We start from the raw sequence: 24,142 nt of genomic DNA on the forward strand, positions 1-24,142 counted from the left end.
GGAGGATAACATGTTGGGTTCTATTACTTAAGAAGTCTTCGAGCCACTCAAGTATCTGTGAACTTAAGCCGTATACTTGTATCTTCGTTAACAGCCTGCAATGGGGCACCATGTCAAATGCTTTCCGGAAATCTAGAAATACGGATTCTGCCTTTCTGAATCTGAAGAAAGTTAAAACACATTCTAACTGTGAATATCTTCAAGGATTCTGCAGCAAACCGAAGTTAGGGATATTGGTCTGTAATTTTGCGAATCCGTTCTTTCCCCACTATTTTATACAGGAGTCAACTGGGCTTTCTTCCTGTCACTTGGAACTTTGTGCTGGTGGGCGAGAGATTCACGATAAATGCAGATTACATGAGAGGCCAATGGCGTAGAATACTCTTTGTAAAACCGAGTGGTCATTCTAACCGGATCTTTCAATTCTTTCATGCGGTTTGTCTCTGCCAGGGATGCTTATTACTATGTCGTCCATAAAGGAGTCTGTCAGATGGTCAAATGACGATATGTTTGTGCGATTTTCCCGTGTGAACGATTTCATGAACGTGAAATTTTAAACATCAGCGTTCGTTTTACCATCTTCACGTGCCACACCAGACTGGTCACAAGGGACTGAATGGAAGCCTTAGACCTGCTTAGCGATTTTATATAAGAACAGAGTTTTCTCGGGTTCTCTGCCAGATCTTTTGCTTCACACATAGATCTTTTCACAGACACACGAATCTCTACTAACCGTCTCTTGCCCTCATTTATGCGTTCTCTTTTGAACAGAGAGTGCAACAGCCTCTACTTCCTCAGCATCCACGGAATTTCGTTATCAAACCATGGTGGCTCTGTCCCATCCTTTATCCACTTACTAGGCACATAGCTCTCCAGATCATGGTTTACAATCTGCTTAAACTTTACCCATAATTCCTCTTCATCCATCTTACGGGAGTTAAGTGACGTCAGTTCTCTGTCTAACTGAGATGCTAAAACTGGCTATTTGCTCTGACAAGCAGAAACACTCTCCAAGGCTTCTTGATTGATTTACGAGTATTAACCATCGATATACTCATAGTTTATATAATGACATCATGATTGCTAACCCAGTTTCTTTACTGACATGGTCGATAAGGTCTGGCGTACTTATAGCTACAGGGTCTAAGATATTTCCATTGCGTGTGGGCTGCTGAGCTAGTTGCTCAAGACAGCTTTTAGAAAACGTGTTCAAAACTGTTTCGCATGACTGTCTGTCTGAAACCCCCCCACCCCACCACCACCACCATAATGAATCTATAGTCTTCTCATTCTATACTTGATAGGCTGAAGTCACCTCCACTATTTCATATTTCACACGACCGTCTGTCAGAAACCCTCCTCTCTCCATAATGGATCCATAGCCATCTCAGTCTATACTTAGTAGGTTAAATTCGTCTCCAAATAGTATTGCTACAGAGCGTCCAACCGTAAAGATACTTGGAGGGTCTCAGGTCAGCCTGATAGCGGTAATGTCCTTTGGATAAAGTTGTTCCTTGACTTAAGACTAGTTGCAGCTGCATGGTGGGTGTACATCAAGCGCTGTGGTTCGGTTTTCTGTTTTTTACTCTCTGTTTCACGGCTACTTTGCGTGTGCTATCTGTTGATGCTACGATCTCAGGCGGTTAAATTTTGTGGACAGGTGTAGGCCTCAGATATCCGATGAAATCCTGACAATCTCACTTTAAATGACGTCTACATGTTTTGAGTCGCAAGCGTCTCCCTTACTGGTGCCGCTTATTGTCCGGCTGAAAACAAGAGTCCCGTTGCTGGTGATCGAAAAACCTCAGCTTGCGCTCCTCACGGTGATCCAGTCAGTTTAGGCATAATACTGATTCTTGCACATATTTTTCCTTTGAGCTGAGTGCAGTGTTTCTTAAATACCAGTGTACGATCTAGGACGACTCCCAAGTATTTTGAGCTGGTCGAATAATCTAGTCTAGCCACTCTCCATTTTACTTTTCGAACAGTTTGCAACTGTCCTGTGGTTTCTCTGCAACGCAGGTGGAATGCTCGTACTTGAGTTTTTCCTGGAATAGATCGCAGATGATTTCCCTCATAGTAGATCCTCAAGTTTCCTAAAGCCTTTGTCAGTTTTGTTTGAACCTCTTAAAATGTTCTTCCTTGAGCAGTGACTGCGGTGTCGTCTGCATATATGAGTATTTTTATTTCCCGTTGGTATGGCTGGTCTTCTGCGCTGAAGAGCTTGTACGGCTGTTGCAGGGTAGGTTGCGCTGAAAAGAAACATTAAGAAAAACTGTGGTGTCACCGCCAGACACCACACTTGCTAGGTGGTAGCCTTTAAATCGGCCGCGGTCCGTTAGTATACGTCGGACCCGCGTGTCGCCACTCTCAGTGATTGCAGACCGAGCGCCGCCACACGGCAGGTCTAGTCTAGAGAGACTCCCTAGCACTCGCCCCAGTTGTACAGCCGACTCTGCTAGCGATGGTACACTGATTACATACGCTCTCATTTGCAGAGACGACAGTTTAGCATAGCCTTCAGCTACGCCATTTACTACGACCTAGCAAGGCACCATATTCAGTTACTACGAATGTATTCTGAACAGATAATATTGCGAATCATGTACCGTCAAGAGCGACGTTCATCATTAATGGATTAAAGTTAAGTATCAAACTAATTACGTCCGCTTTCTGAATTCTAATTCTTTGTCATGTTCCAGACCTCACGTCAGTATAGTTCTTTCCCTCCTCACGCCAGCCTGCGTGAGCTAAAACGCGTGCATTTCGGACTCCACTAGTAACACGGTGTTGGCTGTTTGCCAATCCAGCAGAAACATGCAACAAGTGCACCGTTTTCGTGTTAATTAGCATTGAAATTAGCCAATCAGGTCCCTGCGCCCGTAAATTCAAGCGCCCGCCAGATACAATTAGTGCCAGTTGTTCTCATAGCTTAGATTAAAGCACACGAGACTGCTCAGCGTTTGGTTCAGGTTCGATCTTTACTACCGTCCCATGTCCAATTTTTTGTATCGCTCTCTTGTTCGTTTTTGGGAAACCAAAGGAAGGACGCGTTCGGCAACTCGGTGTCTGGCGGACTGCTTGAATTTGCGCGTGTAGCGGCCTGGTTGGTTAGCTTCACTGGTAATTAACTCAGAAACAGAATTTTTTTCCCAACTATTATTTTTTTAGCACAAATTAATCTGCTACACACTAACCAGCTTTTCGGATAGTTTCTGACCACGATATATACTGTACGTAATATGAGAATGAAGACTTCCTTGTGATTATCCGTTCTTTTGGTTTCTCCACCTATTTTTCTTCCCTTGTATGTAGAATCTTCAACTGTATTATTACAGAAATTATATAAAAAACTTTCCTCAGATAGAGAGAGAGGAAAAGAAAGAACGTGTCGTGGTCCATACAAGTGGCCTCTGTTTATGAGTGGAGGAATAGACAACAAAAGTACGCTGACAAAGACATAGACTGGCATACTTAAAAGGAGGTCGGTGAAGGACTGTACTAATTTAGGGGTGCGTCCAAAGTCTAGAGGTAGACAGTATTAGTGAGAATTTGTTGGACTGCAGGATGGCGGTTCTGTGGTGGTTGGCGAATCTGCGTGTTGGCAATCAGCTGATAGAGAACCGACAATTCCTCATTTCATTCCTGATGTCAGGCAACGTGGAGGTTAGGTCACAGAAATCCCAACCCTTTGAAGATGCACCGCTTAAGCAGTCCTGGGACTATGCGCGGCATAACGCTGAGACGAGTCTCGATTCGTCGTCTTACGTTACACATCCAAATTGTATGACATGATGGGTGAGGCGAACCAGTTCGCTACGACCATGTAACGGCAGAGCCTCCGACAGGTCACAGATCTGTGTATGCTGTACGAAAGCATGTTGTGAGATATGATATTATAAAAGACTTTTTGTGGCCCACATTATGAACCAGTTTGGTGCTGGCTCGATCTCGAGTGCAGCCCATAGCTGAGTGAGGAGGAGGTTTGCCCCTTGCAAAAAAATGGTTCAGATCTCACTGAGCACTATGGGACTTAACTTCGGAGGTCATCAGTCCCCTAGAACCTAGAACTACTTGAACCTAACTAACCTAAGGACAACACACGCATCCATGCCCGAGGCAGGATTCGAACCTGCGTCCGTAGCGGTCGCGCGGTTCCAGACTGTAGCGCCTAGAACCGCTCGGCCACCCTAGCCGGCTGCCCCTTGCACCTAGCACACTCCGACGCCAGTGTTACCACGGCTACCCCTTCACTCCTTACGGACTCTGCGTCAACTCCACAGAGAGACATTGACTGTTCCCGACAAAAATCACTGTGATGGGGCTGAAATTCACTGTTAGGGTTCCAGGGCCGACTCTACGTGAGCGGCTCAGTTTACCGCAAGTAGAAGTCAAAACCAGACTTCAATGTTGGGCAGAGTACAAGTGCGTCTGAATGCAGATTGCACCGAACACTCCTATGGGCCTCCGTAGCCGACCAACCAATCCAAGTTAACACCACGACAACGACAATTACGAGTGAAACTGGCACGTGACCATCGGTACTGGACATCTGGAAGTTGGCCCAGTGGCAGAGCACGGTTTGATGAATCTCGACACCTTCTTCATCATGCCACGGGAGGGCGCGAATCCGTCTTCTTCCAGGGGAACAGCTCGTTGAGACCTGTACTGTGGGACGGAGACAAGCTGGCGGCGGCAACAGTGTGATCTGGGGAACATTCACGTGGGCATACGTGGGTCCAGTGGAGCTCGTGCCAGACACCATGAAGACCAAGGAGTATCGTATACTGGTTGCACACCACGGACGCCCCTTCATGACGATCATGTTTCCCAACGACAATGGCATTTCTCAGCAGGATAATGCGGCATCTCACAAGGCCAGAAGTTTGCTGAAATGGTTTGATGAACACAGTGGTGAGTTCCAACCGATATGGTGGCCCCCCCAACTCGCCAGATCTGAACCCGATCCAACACATCTGGAATGTGATTGAACGTATCGTCGGAGCACATCGCCCCTCTTCCCGGTATTGACGGAATTAGGTGACTTGTGTATGCAGATGTGGTGCCAACTCCTTCCAGCGACCTTCCAAGGCTCCATTGCTTCCACGCCACGACCTGTCACCGCTGTTATCCGCGCCAAGGGTGAATAAACCGGCTATTACGTAGGTGGTCAAAATGTCAGCATATGTTGTATATCTCTTACAATGTACCTTCTCTCTGTTTCAATAGTGTCTTAAATGGCGAAGGGGCCATCAGAGAATCCTTTTCATGAGAGTCAGAACTGCAACACTCTAAAGTTAAATTTGAAGTGTTCTCCCTGTTATGAAATGCTAAATTTGATAATGAGTGCTGCCTTCTTTGTTCATTGATTCATTAAAGAGATGATTAGTTGTGTTTTCTTGCCTAGACGCTTACCGCTCAACCTAAATCCTTGCTTCATACCAGACTAATTTGTTGGCCATCCAGTAGTGTGTACCTTTGGTGTGACTTCAGTCAGAAGGATCAAGCAAACCGTCATACCTCACTCATCATATGTAAGTAGTTCTTACGCGAATTCATGTTGCCTATCTTAACAACTTTCTCTCTCTCTCTCTCTGTTTTACTACTATGTACAAAACTAAACAAAATATAAGCAAAAGGAAAGTTTAGCTTAGTTTCTAACTCTCATGCGCTCATAGACAAGACATAAATATATCAGATTATTAAGCGGGTATGTAACCACAAAACGTAAAGGCAGATGAAAATCTAATATTCGTGGGGGTCTGGAATGCAGTTGTAGGGGAAGGAATAGAAGAAAAGGTTACCGGTGAATACGGGCATGGGAATGAGGGTGGAGAAAGACTAATTGAGTTGTGTAACAAATTTCAGCTAGTAACAGTGAATACTCTGCTCAAAAATCACAAGAGGCAGAATACACTTGGAAAAGGTCGGGTAATACGGGAAGATTTCAGTTAGATTACATCATGGTCAGAGAGAGATTCCGGAATCAGATGCTGGATTGTAAGGCATACCCAGGACAGATATAACCTCAGATCACAATGTAGTAGTGATGAAGAGTAGGCTGCAGTGTAAGAGAGTAATCAGAAAGAATCAGTACACAGAGCAGTGGGATACGGAAGTACCAAGGAATGACGAGATACGCTTGAAGTTCTCTGAGGTTACAGATACAGCAATGAGGAATAACTCAGTAGGCAGTACAGTTGGAGAAGAGTGGGCTTCTCTAAAATGGCCAGTCACAGAAGTTGGAAAGAAAAACATAGGTACAAAGAAGCCAACTGCGAAGAAATTATGGGTAACAGAGAAAATACTTCAGTTGATCGATGAAAGAAGAAAGTGCAAAAATGATCAGGGAAATTCAGGAATACAGAAATACAAGTCACAGAAGAATGAGATAAACAGGAAATGCAGCAAAGCAAAGACGAAATGGCTGCGTGAAAAATGTGATGAAATCGAAAAAGAAATGACTGTCGGAATGACTGACTCAGCTTATAGGAAAGTTAAAATAAACCTTTGCTGAAAGTAAAAGGAAGGACGGTAAGATTAAGAGTATAACGGGAATTCTACTGTTAAATGCAGGGGAGAGAGCAGACAGATGGAAAGAGTACATTGACGGCCTCTATGAGGGGGAAGTTTTGCCTGATGTGATAGAAGAAGAAACAGGAGTCGATTTAGAAATATGGGGGATCCAGTATTAGAATCAGAATTTAAGAGAGCTGTGAAGGACTTAAGATCAAATAAGGCAGAAGGAATTGATAACGTACCATCAGAATTCCTAAAATGATTGGGAAAGTGGTAACAAAACGATTATTCACGTTGGTATGTAGAATGTATGAGTCTGGCTACATACCATCTGACTTTCGGAAAAATATCATCCACACAATTCCGAAGACTGCAAGAACTGACAAGTGAAAGAATTATCGCACAATCAGTTTAACAGCTCGTATATCGAAGTTGCTGACAAGAATAACATACAGAAGAATGGAAAAGACATTGATAATGTGTTAGATGACGATCAGTTTGGCTTTAGGAAAGATAAAGCCATCAAGAAGGCAATTCTGATGTTGCGGATGATAATGGAAGCAAGACCAAACAAAAATCAAGATACGTTCATAGGATTTGTCGACCTGGAAAAAGCGTTCGACAGTGTTAAATGTTTCAAGATGTTCGAAATTCTGAGAAAAAAAGGAGTAAACTACAGGGAGAGACGGGTAATATAAAATACGTTCAGGAGCCAAGAGGGAATAATAAGAGTGGAAGACTAAGAACGAAAGGTGTAAGACAGGGATGTAGTCTTTCGCCCCTACTTTTCAATCTGTACATCGAAGAAGCAGTGATGGAAATAAAAGAAAGGTACAGGAGTGGAATAAAAATTCAAGGGGAAAGGATATCAATGCTACGACTCGCTGGTGACATTGATAACCTATGGTCACGAAGTAGATGAAGTTACGGAATTCTGCAATCTAGGCAGCAAAATAACCAATGCCGGATGGAGCAAGGAGGATCAAAAGTAGACTAGCACTGGCAAAACAGGCATTCCTAGCCAAGAGAAGCCTACTAGTATCAAACATTGGCCTTATTTTAAGGAAGAAATTTCTGGGAATGTACGTTTGGAGCACAGCATTGCATGGTAGTGAAACATGGACTGTGGGACAACCAGAGCAGAAGAGAATCGAAGCATTTGAAATGTGGTGCTACCGATGAATGTTGAAATTTAGGTGGTCTGATAAGGAGAGGAATGAGGATGTTCTGTGCAGAAGCGGAGAGGAAAGGAATGTATGGAAAACACTGACAAGGAGAAGGGACAGGATGATAGGACATCTGTTAAGACATAGGTAGTGACTGCCATCGGTATTTTTCTTGTCTCGTGGCCCCTAACGCCCTAATTACCTGCCCTGGGGGTTGGTGTATATAACGGCAGTGTACGTTTCCTCGCCTTTCCGCTGCTGTCCGGTGAGGCATGTAGTTTTGACAGCTTTCTTGATTGTAGGTTGGTTAGCGATTCTTCTACTATGGTGGTAGTGATTCCTTTCTCGTTCCGGGCACTCTAAGCACAGTATTCTGCGGGCGGAGTCCAGACCGCCGGTTTCGACTCTGGCGTATTTTTACATCTTTGCATTTGGTTTATTGGACGTCAGGTAGCCTCAGCAAGATTATCATTAGTCATTGGTTAGACTGCCACTAGTCTGAGTTACCACCTTGTGAAGTGAATGCAACTCTTGGCTTCCTATCTCATCGCTCGAGAAAGTGTTTTAGCCGGATCTACTCAGAGATCCATCCCTGGAGCACCATCTTGTGTTTTATTATTGTATGTTGCTAAATTTCTTTATATAATTGCCATTCTTGGCGTTACAGAAGGTTTAAATGGTTGCGCTACCAAGTTTACCATCATTTTGCCTCACCTGTTTGGTGATCAGTTGCTTGTCCTTCTAAATTAACCTTTGTTGTTGTATTTGCTGTTTTACTGTGTCTTTTTAAATTTTTTATATAATTACCATCCTTGGCGTTACAGCAGCTTTAAATGGTTGTGCTACCAAGTTTACCATCATTTTGTCGCACCCGTTTGGTGACCAGGTGCCTGTCTTTTTAAATTAACCTTGCAATTGCATGGTTGTTTCACAGCACGTTCGTTAAATGTTTTTATAATTGTCATTCTTGACGGTAAAGACCTTCAGCCGTGACTGTGGTTACTTGCCTCAAAATTCTAATTGGAATCACAATGGCTTGTTTTTAAAACATTATTTGCTGTGTCTGTATTTTACGCTCATTTGGTGAATTGTAACGCACTGAAAGCACTATTAATTATACAGTTGTTTATAACGTGTGATATTTTTGTTTTATTGCTGAGTCTGGAATTACCGTTTTAAATAAATGTGTGGAATTGTAAAAGGGAACCAATAGTAACTGATTACGGCCCCGTCCGCAATCGTAACCGAATTCTGCCTTCCTTGACTACCAGGTTTCAAGCAAACCTTGGGGAAGATCACTTTGGACTCAGCAGAAATGTAGGAACATGTGAGGCAACACTGACCCTACGACTGATTTTAGAAGATATCTTAAGGAAAGGCAAGCATACATTTATGGCATTTTTAGATTTAGAGAAAGATTTTGACAACGTTGACTGAAATACTGCCTTCGAAATAATGAATGTAGCAGGGGTAAAATACAAGGAGCGAAAGCCTGTTTACAACTTGTACAAAAATCAGACGGCAATGAGAGTCTAGAGGCTGAGCAGTGGCTGAGAAGGGAGTGAAATAAGGCTGTAGTGTATCCCCGATGTTATTCAGTATGCATATTGAACAAGCACTAAAGGAAACCATAGAAATATTTGAAGTAGGAATTAAAGCTCAGGGAGAAGAAATTAAAACATTGAGGTCTAGCGATGATATTGTAATTCTGTCAGAGACAGCAAAGGGCTTGGAATAGCAGTTGAACGGAATGGACAGTTCTTGAAAGAAGATATAAGATGAACATCAATAAAAGCATAACAAGGATAATGGAATGTAGTCGAATAAAGTCAGGTCATGCTAAGGGAAATAGATTAGGAAACGAGACATTTAAAGTAGTAGATGAGTTTTGCTATCTGGGCAGCAAAATAACTGATGCTGGCCAAAGTAGAGAGGATATGAAATGTAGACCGTCAATGACAAGGAAAGCATTTCTGGAGGAGAGAAATTTGATAACGTCGAATATAGATTTATGTATCAGGAAGTCTTTTCTGGAGGTATTTGTCTGGATTGTAGCCAGATACATAAGAGAAATGTGCACAATAAACAATTTACGCAAGAAGAGAACAGAAAATTTCGAAATGTGGCGTACAGAAGAATGCTGAAGATTAGATGGGTCGATCACGTAACTAATGAGGACGTACTGATTAGAAATGGGGAAACAAGGAATTTGTGGCACAAGCTGCCCAAAAGAAAGGATCGGTTGATAGGATACATCAAGGGATCACCATTTTAGTATAGGAGGAAAGTGTGGGTGGTAAAAATCACAAGCCGGAGACCGAAAGACGAATACAGTAAACAGATAAGGCGCTCGCACAAGATAGACTAGCATGGAGAGCTGCATCAAACCAGTCTTTGGACTGAAGTTCACAACAACAACAGTAAAACAACAAGATTCGCTTTATATTTACAAAATTCAGCATTTTCACTTGCCTTTTGCCTCATCTGTCCCTGTTACAGATACGGAACCTGCTTTCGACGGTGTTTGCTGTTCTTTTGGGGGGGAGGCTGTCAGTCGGTAGATTGTTTCTTCAATCAGATTGACCAGGGTCTCTATTTTGACATTTTTCAGTTTCGTACTTACGATATTTTTGTTGGGACCAAGCCTTCTCGAATTAAACCACCTTCACCTAGTCTAAAATTTTCATGATCTCCTTGTGGAACGCTTCCATGTGAATCGTTCCTCGCTTCTGCTGAGCTGACTTTGGTTTCCCGATATTTCTTGGCACCTCAAATTGTCGGTGCATTTGTACTTCGAATTGGGAGAAAGATGAACAGCAGAGTGCTTCATTCGACAGCCACAGCATTATTTTACTTCTCAGATCTTGCGATTTTTCATTTCACGTTTCATGTTTGAGGCAACTTTATGTCTATTAAATATTTATGTACTTCTATAACCATGTTTATTATAAAGGGGGATAATAATTAAAGTAAAACTTTCAAAACGCTGTAGAAATAACACCACTGGTCAGAATGACGTCAAATTGCAACGGAATGTTGTCGGAGAAGTGGGAAAACGTATGGCAGAAGAAAAAAAAAGTTGTGTGAAAACTGATCAATAGATGGCGCTGTATGTATCAGAATACGTAAATGAAAAATCCTGTCATGCGTACGACCCGTTGAAGTTTGTATAAACAAGCCAGCTTTTCCTCCTTTCGCGTCTGCGACGTTCTCCATGACTATCTCAATGCAGAATCGCGCTCTACTTGTAAAACTGTTTTACAGGTATGGTGACTGTGCACACGTCGCTCTGCAGAAGTTCTGGACACTGAAGGGTTTGAAAAAAAGCGTTCGTCTGCTGACAGGCACGTGTCTGGAGAAAATGATTCGGAAATTCGAAAAGACGGGTTCTTTTGATGTGCAACCTGGTAGAGGGAGGAAACCAATTGATTCGACGTCAGTGGAAGCAGTGGCTACAGCAATGCAGGAGGAGACGAGTTTTGGTGTGCAGACGTGTAGTGCACGGAGAACTGCCTCAACATTGGACACACCCTTAAGCACTGTGCGTAAATTCGTACGAAATATCCTTCTCTGTCATCCATTGAAAACTACCTATGTGCACTAATTGCTTCCTGTTGACCTGCCAGCAAGAGAGACCTCTGCTTTAGATTTTTTTACTCGCATGGAAGTGGACAATGATTGGCCGTGGAAGATTTTGTGGACAGGCGAAGCCTACTTCCACCTGACAGCATATGTCAGTACACAGAATTGTCGAATATGGACAACGGAAAATCCACACCCAAATCAACCAGTACCAATTCATCCTGAAAAGATCACTGTATAGTGCAGGTTTGTGGCTTCATTTTTCATAGGGCCATATTTTTTCGAAGAGACAGGTGCTTCTGGTCCTGTTACCTGTACCGTCACTGGTAAGCACTAATGAGTGTCTTTTGCGCAACCACGTGATTACAGCTCTTCAACAGCGTGGATGTGTGGATGCAAGATTTCTCACCTCCGCACATTGCAAATCCAATTAAGCAGCTGCTGAAGTCTAATTCGGACATGCTAGAATTATCAGCCGCAATTTCACCTACAGCCAGGCTGTCTCGATCACCTGATCGTAATCCGTATGACTTCTGGGTGTGGGGCTATCTGAGAGATGTTGTGTTCAGTGTTCCGATTGCAAAACTTAGCTCCATTGAAGGCACGCATTGCGCAACACATTCTGAACGTGACTCCGGAAGCACTTCTATCAGTTGAGGAACATGCCGTTTCTCGATTTCAACTTGCTTTAGAAAACGGTGGACAGCATACTGAACATGTTTTGCGCCAGCCACACTGAAATTAATAACCGATTTGACTTTGATTGTAGCTTTTTATGCGGATTTTGGCCTCAGGACAATTAAAAATCGATTTTTCCCATCCGATGTGATATGACCTTGCGTGGTGGATGGGCTTACACAACTAACAATATCACACCTGTACACCCATGCACAGTGAATAGCAATGTTTGTTTAACGTCAAACGTACACCTTAGGCATTGTTGTAAGATTGATTTGTCATTTGTATTCGACCAATATTAAATTATGATGCTTACAGTGCCACCTATTGCTACATTTTGTAACTACTTTTCTTCTGTCATACGTTTTCCCCATTCTCCGGTTGAAATTTGACGTCATTCTGATCAGTGGTGTTATTTCTACAATAGTCTGAAAGTTTAACACAATTATTATCACCCTGTATATCCATACTATATTTCTTAGTTCTTTTAGTTACTCCTCCTCTATATGCTAGAGAGAGGGCATTAATTTCTGTTTGTGATGCTTCAAATTGCTTTTGTTCATGGACACAGGTCATTGAACGGTAGGAGCAGTTAAGCCAACTTTTATGTGGAGTGTGGGTGGAGTTACGCTAGATGAAAGAGATTTTAGTTGCTATTGGTCAGCAGCTAATGCTTAGTCGGTACAGGTACCTGCCACATGTCTTCTCTGACTGCGTCCAGTGCTACCAGTGGACTCCTACCCTGTAGCATGAGCACCTCACTGTACACTGGGGCTTCGGTAATTAAGGATATTTTTTCACATCATCTCCAGTAGTGTAAGCTAATAAGTTTGAAGGTGTAAAACTTATTTCAATTTGCGGCACCAATGAGATTCTCTCAGGCGTAATCATTGCAAATCATACTGTATAATTCATTTCAGTTAGCGAATAGTATCGTGCTTACTAATAATTCGTTGCTCTAGATTTATCGTTTATCCCACCGCGACTTAGCGATAGGAGAATGTTTAAGCCAATCTACGTCTAAACTCAGTTTGTGTCTCTTATGTGTGAATGCAATGTGTGTTTCCTATACGTTCGTTCTAGAATACCTTTTCTGTTGTTTGGATCTGCTTCATTTGTTTCGTGTTTCTTGTAGCGTGCAAGATTGTGTGAATGCACCCATGCGTTTCTCATGTGATGTACTGACTCTTCAGCTTTGGTAATGCATCTTCTTTTCCTGTAACGTTTTCAATAATCTTCTGTGTCAGTAACCCATCTAATACGCATATCTTCTACGACTTCTATGTTTTTAATTGTTCTTCTTGTCTTAGCTAAACCAAATGCACATGGTAAACTACCAACCTAATATAATCATTCCTTTTGTTGTGGCGTAACAAGCTAGTTACGCCACACTGAGAAGGGAGCCGAAAGGCACGCGTACACACACGCCGACTGGCGTCAAGTCTGGAACAGGAAACGTTATGACTGCTATAAAGAAAATACGTAGCTTTGGAATATACTTAACTTTTAATCACTCCTTGTGATACATCTCTCTTGACTATACAAATGAGACTCGTAAGATACATGCACTGTTACAATTGGCGCCTTGCTAGATCGTAGCCATGGACTTAGCAGAAGGCTATTCTAACTGTCTCTCGACAAATGAGAGGAAGGCTTCGTTCGTATTGTCGCTAGCAATGTCGTCCGTACAACTGGGGCGAGTGCTATATCGTATCTCGAGACCTGCCTTGTGGTGGCGCTCGGTCTGCGATCACACAGTGGCGACACGCGGGTCCGACATGTACTAAATGGACCGCGGCCGATTTAAGCTACCACCTAGCAAGTGTGGTGTCTGGCGGTGACACCACACCTTTCTTCCTCTGAATGTTAAATTCATATCCTCCATGAATGTGTTTCTTTTGGTAGTATTTGTCTAGAGTTCGACAATCATTGCTGTGTATTTAAGTTTAGAATTTAATCTAAATTCTATGTTGTGTGCCGAATTTCCTTCGCTCCAAAGAATTCGGTATTTATCGTATTACCGAAGATGGGCATTTTTGTGTAAGTATCTGAACAGTGATTGACCGATGAAACTAGTTATTCACTGGCCCAATGCATATAACTTAGGTATATAGAACTGCCCTTATAGATTATATTCTTCTCTCTGTGTGGATGGTTAGTTTGAATGTTTCTGCGCATGTGCTCTGATGAATCCTTTCTTTTCTTGTCATACATATTTCCCACTTATTGAGGTATAATTCACAAAGTGTGTGCTGTTTTATGTAATGAATATCAGGCATCAGCATTCCCATGCGATTATGATTTACTTTTGGTATCTGTTCTGTTTTGAATAATTTAATCAAAAAATATGTATTCAGTTATTTCTTAATTGGGATTCTAATTTTCTTTCAGTCAATCTACTCAACCATCCAATTGGCTTTCTTCAAAGCCATCCCCTTATCAGTACCCTCGATAGCTATTTGATTTTTTAGTATTTTAGTTGTACAAGTATTTCTATTCTGATTTCGATCAACTGGAAACCAGAGAGGTTATTTTCCAACGGTTCGTTTTAATTTTAATTGAATTAATTATTCACCAACATCTGAACTAATTGATTGAGACTAACTCAGAGTAAAGGAGCATCAACTCTCTTTCATCTTGAACATTCAGTAGAATGTGTTAGTTGAAAACCGAGAGTGGATCAGTCACTTGGACTTAAAATTCGTTTCGTCAGCAGTCTCCGTTGTCATATGGATGCCTGTGAGAATCTTGGACAATCATGATCATCGTTATGACTGCATTGTGCCTAGGAACAGGACACTGAAACGTAGCACATGGTCTTTCTCTGGAGGGTTCTTCTTCGTTCCCATTCTATGTTTCCTGTAGCAAAAAATGGAAAATCTCAGAATCATCCTTGCATCGTCCTGACAGGATAGTGTGCCTCAGACATGATGGTAATTTCATTTAACAAATTCTAATTAGTCATATTAACAGAATATTCCATCAGTTGTTGGTAGAACAACATTATAATAAATGAAAAGCACCAGTTTGCTTTTGTTCTACAATATTACTTTTATTGGTAACAGGTTTTCGGCTACTAGGCCATCTTCAGACATTCTGATTAGCTCTACTGGACTCTAGTGGTAATACAAGAATTTATTTATTTTTACAAACATAGCTTTAGAAAAGTGTGCTGGATTTGTAAAATTAGACTGTTTAAACCAGTGGGTCGTAGGGTTGCCATATTTTACTGGTCTTGTGCTGCTTTGGACCAACATTTAGTCAGAATGAATATTGGAAGTCCTCATAAGAGGCACTGTTCCTAAGAATGTGCATTACTGATTCCCATTCAACTCTTCTTTTTTTTTTTTACTCATCAGTCTTCTGATTGGTTTGATGTGGCTCGCCACGAATTCCTACTCTGTACCAACCTTTTCATCTCAGAGTAGCAGTTGTAACCTCCGTCTTCAATTATTTGCTGGATGTATTGCAATTTCTCTCTTCCTCTACAGTTTTTGCCCTCGTTGAACGTGTACTCACTGATAAACAGATATACACATAACACAGAAAAAACCACAACGGAACGCCCCAAATACCATATGCCCAAATTAACAGCTGGCCATTTTGGATATAGGGAAGAGTCAGACTAATCTGGCTATACATGTGGAAGGATATTTGTATTACTGCGAAAGATCTGAAAATTATGCCTGACAGAAAGTGGTGTAATAAAATCCAGACCTTCCTTTTCGACAAATGGCCGCTCTATTGTGCTGTTTGCTACTACATTCGGACTGCCTCCTATCATAGCCGTGCATAGATTTTGGTTAACCTTCGCGACAATACTGCTCATCAAGAATTTGATTCCTTATTGGATCATCGCCTAACTGTTCCTCGATCTTCGGTACTCGTTCTAGCAACTCTTGACACAACTCTCGCCACCTTTTGTTTACTTCCATTTGCACCTCTTTGAAATACATTAGTGATCCACTCAGAGCCCTCGACCCCAAGAGACACAGTTCTGTCTGAGCTCTGCTCAACATTTGCTGATAGCTGTGCTACTGCGGTAATGAGTGCATCAATTTTGGTATAATTTCTCTGAAATTACTCCTTAGCACCTAATGTTCCGTTTTCAGAGTTGATTCTAAGTAAGTCCACTTCCTGTTCACGATTATGTAAGGCACTATACGACTAACCGTCTGTACTTTATCCTGATTGACTTCTTCTTGAGTGAGAACGTCATTTACTTTACTTGGAATTTCTGCTTTATCTTTTGTTTGTTGTCCCCTTAAAACATTCGTCTTCATGGAAAAATTTATCCCAACCTGTTACAACTTCCTTTCATTTAACCTAATTCCCCTCAACTGTGACAATCGTATTATTGTATAATGATAATTTTTGACTTTTCAACTGTCTAATTATAACTGAATGAAACATAGTTTTAGTGTCATACACATTTCACCTTAATTTTCTGCAAGGCATCTTCGGTCACCTGGAATATGTACATATTTTTGTTTATACTATTTAATTTCCAATTAATACGTTGTACACATAGGTTATAAACAGTTATGTCAGTTACTTTTTCTATGATGCAGTAATAACTTAAAGTTCTATTTACAGGTTTGGTGGATGTTGTTCTGCAAATTGTGTTTTTGTTCCATTGTGTGCGGTGCTCTTCTTCTCGTAATTTTCACTTGAACTTCTTTTGTTTTCAGACTTCACAGCACTACGACTGAACACTTGTTTCGATGTTATGTTTTGATTAGTATTGCCATTTGTCGAATGTTTTTGCCAATGATCGAATGTTATAGCCCACTATTGAATGTGTTTATGTGAAATGATTTTTTTGTTATGATTATATATATATATATATATATATATATATATATACATATATATGTACACATATATATATTAAATTGTGTGTAAGTGTGTCTCTATGGGAGAAGTGGTATTTTTTGTTGGTATGAATAGATAATGGTATCCAACTTGTGTATATATGTAATCTTATCATTTATTGTATTAAGTTTAGTAGCAAGCATTTACTTATGTGTATTTGCTCATTGATCACATATTTGTTCCTAGCAATGGCTTTCTGAATGTGGTAGTTCTCCTGAATTTGTGTAAAGTATTTGTCATGGTTGTTCACTCTGATTATTTTTATATCTTGTTCCATTTTTGTGGGATGATGATGATTGTAGTGTTTTAAGTGCTCTGCAAATGTGGAATGGTTAGTTTGGTACTTCCAACACTCGATGTGTTCTTTGTACCATGCTTTAAAATCCTTACATGTCATACCTATGTACTCTGTATCACAACTTTCACACTCAAATTTGTATAATTCTTATCCTTAGAATTTGTCCATTTTGATTGTTGTAGAGCTTAAGTTTGAGTGGAGAGTTTCCAAAGTTGTATGTGGTACTTGGAAGTCCTATTTATTTCGTATATTTACCATTCTGTGTTTCAGTTTAAGTGTGTACATCATAGGGTACCAACTGATCCTATTCGGTATGCTGTTGTCACTGTGTGTGAATGTTGTGTGTGCTTGTGAGTTTGCATCTTGTGAGCTTTCCTGCATTCTGGAAATGTTGGATATGTTATGTTTGTTAAGTATCTGTGTTTTTATTTTTAGGTTGAGTCTGTCTACTACATGTTTGTTATAGCTATGTTCGTAACATCTGTATGATGGTACTCATTTCGTTTTCATATTTTCCTTTTTTGAGTGAAATCCTGTTTATTCTATACAACACATGCCTTAGTGCTGTAACGTTCTGTTTGTGGGGATGATTAGATGTGGAATGTATATAGTGGCTCTGGCCATTGATTTTCTGAAAATGTTAAACGAATGTTTGCCATTTTCATTATATTTGTTATGCCAAGAAAAGTTATTTGATCTTCTTCTCCTTTTCTAAGTGCGAATTTTATGTTCAGTGTGCTTTGTTGGCTTTAAAGTGAAGTTCATTTGTTTGTTTTTTTTCATTTGGTTTATCTACCAGACAATTAATATCACCCACATATCCGTACCAAACATGATTTTAAACCTTTTGTCAGCAGTTATTTTTTCAAGTATCTGGTTTTTTATGACTGATAAAATATTGGGTAAAGTTCCTGATGTTGGGGATGTCATGGGTAGTCCATCACTTTGCATGTAGTATTCATCCTCAAACTGGAAGTACTTTGTTCAGTTAGCAATCTGAGCATACTTCTCATTTCTGTTATTGATTCTGTAGTGAGCCTGCTGTGGGATGTGAGATTCTGTTCTATAGTTTTTATTGTTTCTGCCTGAAGGATGGAAATATACACGTTCTCTATGTTGAATGTAACTAATGGTACTAAGTGTGGTACCTGTATGTTCTAGATGTGTCTCATGTGTTATTACTGTGCTGTTGTTTTTTATTTTACAGTGTTTTGTAACTACCTTTTGGAAATGTTTGGCCATGTGGTATTTGGGACTTACCTTTGTGGGCTCTTCTGTGTTATGCAGTATTTCTGTTTATCAGTGAGTGTATGTTCAATGTTTTTCAGGGTTAGTGTCAGATTTGCCTGAAATTGTGTGGTTGGGTCTGATTTCAGTTTTTTGTGGTGTTGTCATTTATGAGTGCCTTGGTTTTTGTGATATATTGTTCTTTGGCCATAAGTACTGCTAAATTTCCCTTGTCTGGTCTTGTTATTATAATGTTATTGATTATTAACATTTGTTTCAATGTTTTCGTGATGGCTGCTTCTGTGTGGTTGTTCTTATTATGTGTCTTCTGTGTTTGTTTTATTATGCTGTTTATTTATTTATTTACTAATTCTCTTGTTATTCCTACGTTTATTTGACAATTATTTTGTTGTTCTTCACATGTAAGGATGTGTTCAGTTTCTACTATGAGATTTTCAATGTATTAGTTGTTCAACTTGCCGTTGGTTGCAGTGATTCAGTCCTTTTTCCAAGAGCATTTTTTGTGTGGTTTGTGTAGTTCTGTCTCTGTCAGGTTTACTAAAGGTGAGCGAAATGTGTGTTGGTGTTCTTGCGTAAATGTACCTTTGTGTCTTTTTTGTTGTCAGTTCTATTATTTCATGTTCATGTTTGTTTTATAAATGTATCACTGCTGTGTATGTGTTGTTTTCAGTTTCTTCTGAAGTGACTTGAGAACTAGGGGGTTTACTATGTGCTGTGCTAATTCTGAATGACTCATGTTTTGAATGTCAAATTAGTAATGCAATATACATAGGCATGACATGCAGGAATTTTAAAACACAGTACAAAGAAAACATCAGGAATTACAAGTACAAAAAAAACCGTTCCACATTTGCAGAGCTCTTAAAACATCACAATTACCATAACACAAACATGGAACAAGCTAAAAAAATAATCGTAGTGAATAACTGTAACAAGTACCTTACACAAATGCAGGAAAACTACCACATTCGAAGAGCCATAGCTGGAAACAAATATCAATACAGACTCTCCACTAAACTTAATAAAAGAAATTATAAGATATTTAAAAAACGAAAAATATCGATTCATCACCTAATCATAGCAATACAAATTACTATTTCACACACACACACACACTCACACACACACACACACACACACACACACACTCACAGAGAGAGAGAGAAAGAGAGAGAGAGAGATAGAGATCACAGATATCACAAAAACACATTCAACAGTTGGCAATAACGTTCGGTCATTGGTGACAATATTCGACAGTTGGCAGCACTATTCAAAAGACAACATTAAAACAATTGCAACTGGTCGGTTCATACTGCTATGAGGTCTGAAAATAAGAAAAAGTTTTAAAATGGCAATTATTAGGCGAAGAGCATCGCTAACAAAGGAACAAAAACACAACGTATAGTACAATACTCACAAAACCTGTAAGTAGAACTTCAAATTGCTACTACATCATAGAAACGCTAGCTGGCAGAACTCTATGTAATGTATATACACAACATCCTAAATAAAAATTAATGGAAATTAAATAGTGTAAACAAAAGTATGTACATATTTCAGGCCATTGAAGATGCAATGCAAAAATTAAATTCGAAACGTGATTGGCACAAAAACTGTGTTTCACTCACTGTAATTAAGCAGTCCAACAGGAAAAATTATCTGGATACCAAAATATTATACGCAACTGAGGACCAAAGGACTACAGAATTTGAAGACTTTGCAGCAGCTTCCGCTCAGTCGCAAATCGTAAGTCTCCCCTCATTCGACTAGTGGGCTCGATTAAGCGATTTTAAATGCTTTCCTAACGGATGCAAACATGCATTTCAAACTTTGGATCTCTTCTTTTAACTCATTTGCGTTCTGTTATTTCGTCTAGCTTCTAGTGACTCGTTTGACATATTTGTACTAGACTGCTGTTCTTTGGATTCATCAGCAACTGCAGCAGTAGGTTACTCACACCATTATCTAATTTAATCAGCGGGGTCCAGTCTCAGCAGTGCTAGTAATAGGAGGGACGGAACTGCCATTGGATAAAGCCTCATGAGTAGTAATTGTGCCAAATCGGGCAGTCGATCCTGAGTCTCTTGCAGTTGCAGGTCTCTTCAGATATGACGTAATTATTACTCACATCAATGTTATCTACTTGATCAGCCAGAGTCAGCAGCGTAATGGTCTCACTCCCCTGAGTCACTAACACTTGAATATGAAATTAGTAGAAGATTTATAGGACTTCAACACTTTTGCTTAGCCTGTTACTCCTGCTCTCCCATTATTAACAACTCAGAATGTCAACTATTAATGAGTTTTACTACATGACAATAAGAAAATTCTCTACCGATTCCTCACTGCACGACAAAAGATATTATAGTTGTGATTCTAAGACATGACAAGATAACAAGGAAAAAGGTGAACCACCACGTCACAAAAATGTATGTCAACACTAAAGAGAAATATTAATCAGCTGTACCAGATGTAATACACTATAACAGAACATTGTACTCTGTAACCACAGATGAATCCATGCCAAATAAAATTCCAATACAAAGACTACAAAAAAATTGAAAAGAAATTCATCATTTCCCCAGCACTAATCATCGGTATCCTACATTACACTTTTCTGAAGTGAAGCTATTAAGGATTCAAAAATCAAGACCTAGTAGCATCATCTTCAGTATCAAGCCAAAGGAAAATTTCAGAGCCCACAAAATATTTAAAAAAAAAATCAAGCAAAATAATTAAACACCATTACTAAACACCATTACTTCCAATACGTTTTGCATCCAGAAATATTCAGAAATAGTTTTGCTCTCGATTGCCTTGAAACATCATAAACGTTCATAGAGGGAGCAGAGGAGTAACGTTGTGGGGGGCGGTAGTTTTGGAGGGGCGTAGTGTTTGGGGGGGAGGTGTAATTTCTCAAATGTTTGTCACAAACACCAAGTCCTGTCAGCTGTCAGTCATAACGGTATCATTGACAATAAAAAGAAATCGCTATAATAGTGACAGGATGCAAACTCAACTGCCATATGAGCATCAGAAAATATAATGCAACAAGTAACATATGACCACCTGATAGAACAGATGTAGAAGAAAATTTCAATCACATGGACATCGGTTCAAGACATCGAAGCAGAATTCTAGGTGAAATACAATGATCGAAGTATACCACACAACACTGGTAGAAACTACTTTTAAGAAATTTATAAATTCACCGTGCTAATCAGCCTCAATGCTACTTCACTTGCATAGACTAAATTCAGAATTCATATTGAGTATACACATGACAACCGAGCTTCCACACTATTTGCTCCTAAAAGTTCAGTATGCATATGATCCACAAGACAAGAACTCACCATCCCCTACTCACAAAACTAAACACATGTGATAAATTGTATTCCCAGTAAAGCCCATGTTAGGAAGTAATAAATTTAAACACCAACAGTCTTATTTCGTCTGACCTCACTATTTTACGTCAACTGACTGCAGAAAATTTACAAACATATGATCACATGTATGCCAGCACTTAAAAATATTTTTGCACAGCTCTGCACCTTGAACGTGAAAGTTAAAATCCACTGAAGTAATTCATCAATCATGTAATGCGCTTGGTCTGCTATATGACATCCGCATGTGCAATAATACTGACTAATATCTCGACAGGTTTCGAAACTCCGTCCAAAACATATATCACAGTCAGTCTTCCAATAATAAGCTGCAGATAATCTGAGTTCTCTGGAGCCAATTATAGCAATATGGCAGCAAGGAAATAGTTTCTGTAGACATGTTAGCAGCGTAGAACATTTATATGAAATTTATCAGCCTGGAGAGATACTCATTAAAACCGTGCACAAGTGCGCATATGATAAGCTACCTAGAGTATTTCATGGCAAAGTACATTCGTAGCAAACTGTTCGATGTATATTCAATAATAATCACCCTGTGAAAATTAAACTAATCCAGTTTCCAATGAGGCTGGTTACTCCATGTACTATAACCCAAAAGATATCCAGAAGTAGATCGTAAAAATTGAAAGTAAGACCTGCTTGTGTTGCACGTTAACCGTAACACTCCTAAAAGGAACGCAATACAGGCCGGGTAAACCAGATGGAAGGTTTACACTTGATATGTTTAACTGACAGCTTCACTACCTAGAGTTTTTCCTGTAATTAGAAGATTCCTAAAAGGAAGGAATCCCAGAAGAAGACCCATCATAATGCGATCTCACTGAAATATCAATAGTTTGGAGATAGCAGAACCTCACAAGCACAAATGAAATGATTTGGAATGATTTAGATTTGAATACTGATTGTCAAGATGGAAAAATCATATATTAAGATGTTCACTGTAGACTCGACTTGTGAAGGAAAAATGTGTTTGCCATTTGTGACCAACCCAGGACTACCTAAAAACCTATTAAACTATGAGGTGGTATGTGGAGAAAGTGACTTCCAGTGACTCTATACCTGCAGTCACATGTATTATAGTATTGTGTCATGTAGCCTTACCTGTAGTGCTGTGGAAGTGTACCAGGAGATATAAGCAAGAGCACTGTGTGATCTTACATCGTTCCCCTGAGTAGAATACAATGTAAATGAATAAAGCACTTTTTCATGGAGCAGATTTAGGTATGCACACGCATGGGTGTGGGACACGTGATTGTAATCAAGGACAGAGGCAAGTACGCAAAGCACGTAATAAATTCATGATTGCCAAAAGTAAGTTGTGTAATGATCATAGACTATAGAAGGAATTATCTTTCATGGCTGAGTACAGTGCATTAGCTCTATTATTTTGCCGGCCGAAGTGGCCGAGCGGTTAAAGGCGCTATAGTCTGGAACCGCACGACCGCTACGGTCGCAGGTTCGAATCCTACCTCGGGCATGGATGTGTGTGATGTCCTTAGGTTAGTTAGGTTTAAGTAGTTCTAAGTTCTATGGGACTTATGACCACAGCAGTTGAGTCCCATAGCGCTCAGAGCCAAGCCATCTATTATTTTATTCGTCCCTGCCTTACACTGCCGTACTAAGCGAATTCGAAATAATAGTACGAAGTTGTAGATTGTGATTTCACGAGTGAGAGAATGGTTATAAGTCACTAGATTCAATGGATGTTTGAACTAATAGGGTAATGACTAGCACGTGCTCTGGTGAAATCGAATGACTACAATGGCACCAAGACAAAATCTCTCTTTTATGTACTCCCACAAAAGAAATTGCAAAGCGTGAGGTCTGGTGACCGCGGAAACAAAAAACAACGAGCAAGACCTTGTTGCGCGACTCTTCCAACCCAACGTTGTGATATATTGTGTTTAAGATAACACCGCATCTCAAGGTTAAAATGAGGCGGGCCGCCGTCATGCACAAAAATGAAATCATTGGAATCTGCGTGAAGTTGAAGAAACAAACAATTTTGCATCATATCTAGGAATGACATTCCTGTCAGAGTTTCCTCCCCAAAAAGCAAAGGTCTATAAACGTCGCGAACAGAAACAGTAGAAAACACATTCAGTTTCCATGAGTATCTTCCATATTCGTCGACGACGCCTGGATTTTGTGACCACCAAATTCCTACGTTGCGGCGGTTTATCTTACACGGTAGTTGAAACGTCGGTCTGTCCGAAAAGATACGTCGTTTGAAAAAAATATCCTCTGCCATATTCTCGAGAAATAAAATGTAAAATTCAGTTAAGGTCACCAGAACAAAATTACTGAGGAAAACTGCAACTTGTAAGGCTTCGTATTCAGGTTTCGTTTCAGAACACACCACGTCGTTGTTT

The sequence above is a fragment of the Schistocerca piceifrons genome, chromosome 2, assembly GCF_021461385.2.
Source record: "Schistocerca piceifrons isolate TAMUIC-IGC-003096 chromosome 2, iqSchPice1.1, whole genome shotgun sequence".
Lineage (NCBI taxonomy): Eukaryota > Metazoa > Arthropoda > Insecta > Orthoptera > Acrididae > Schistocerca > Schistocerca piceifrons.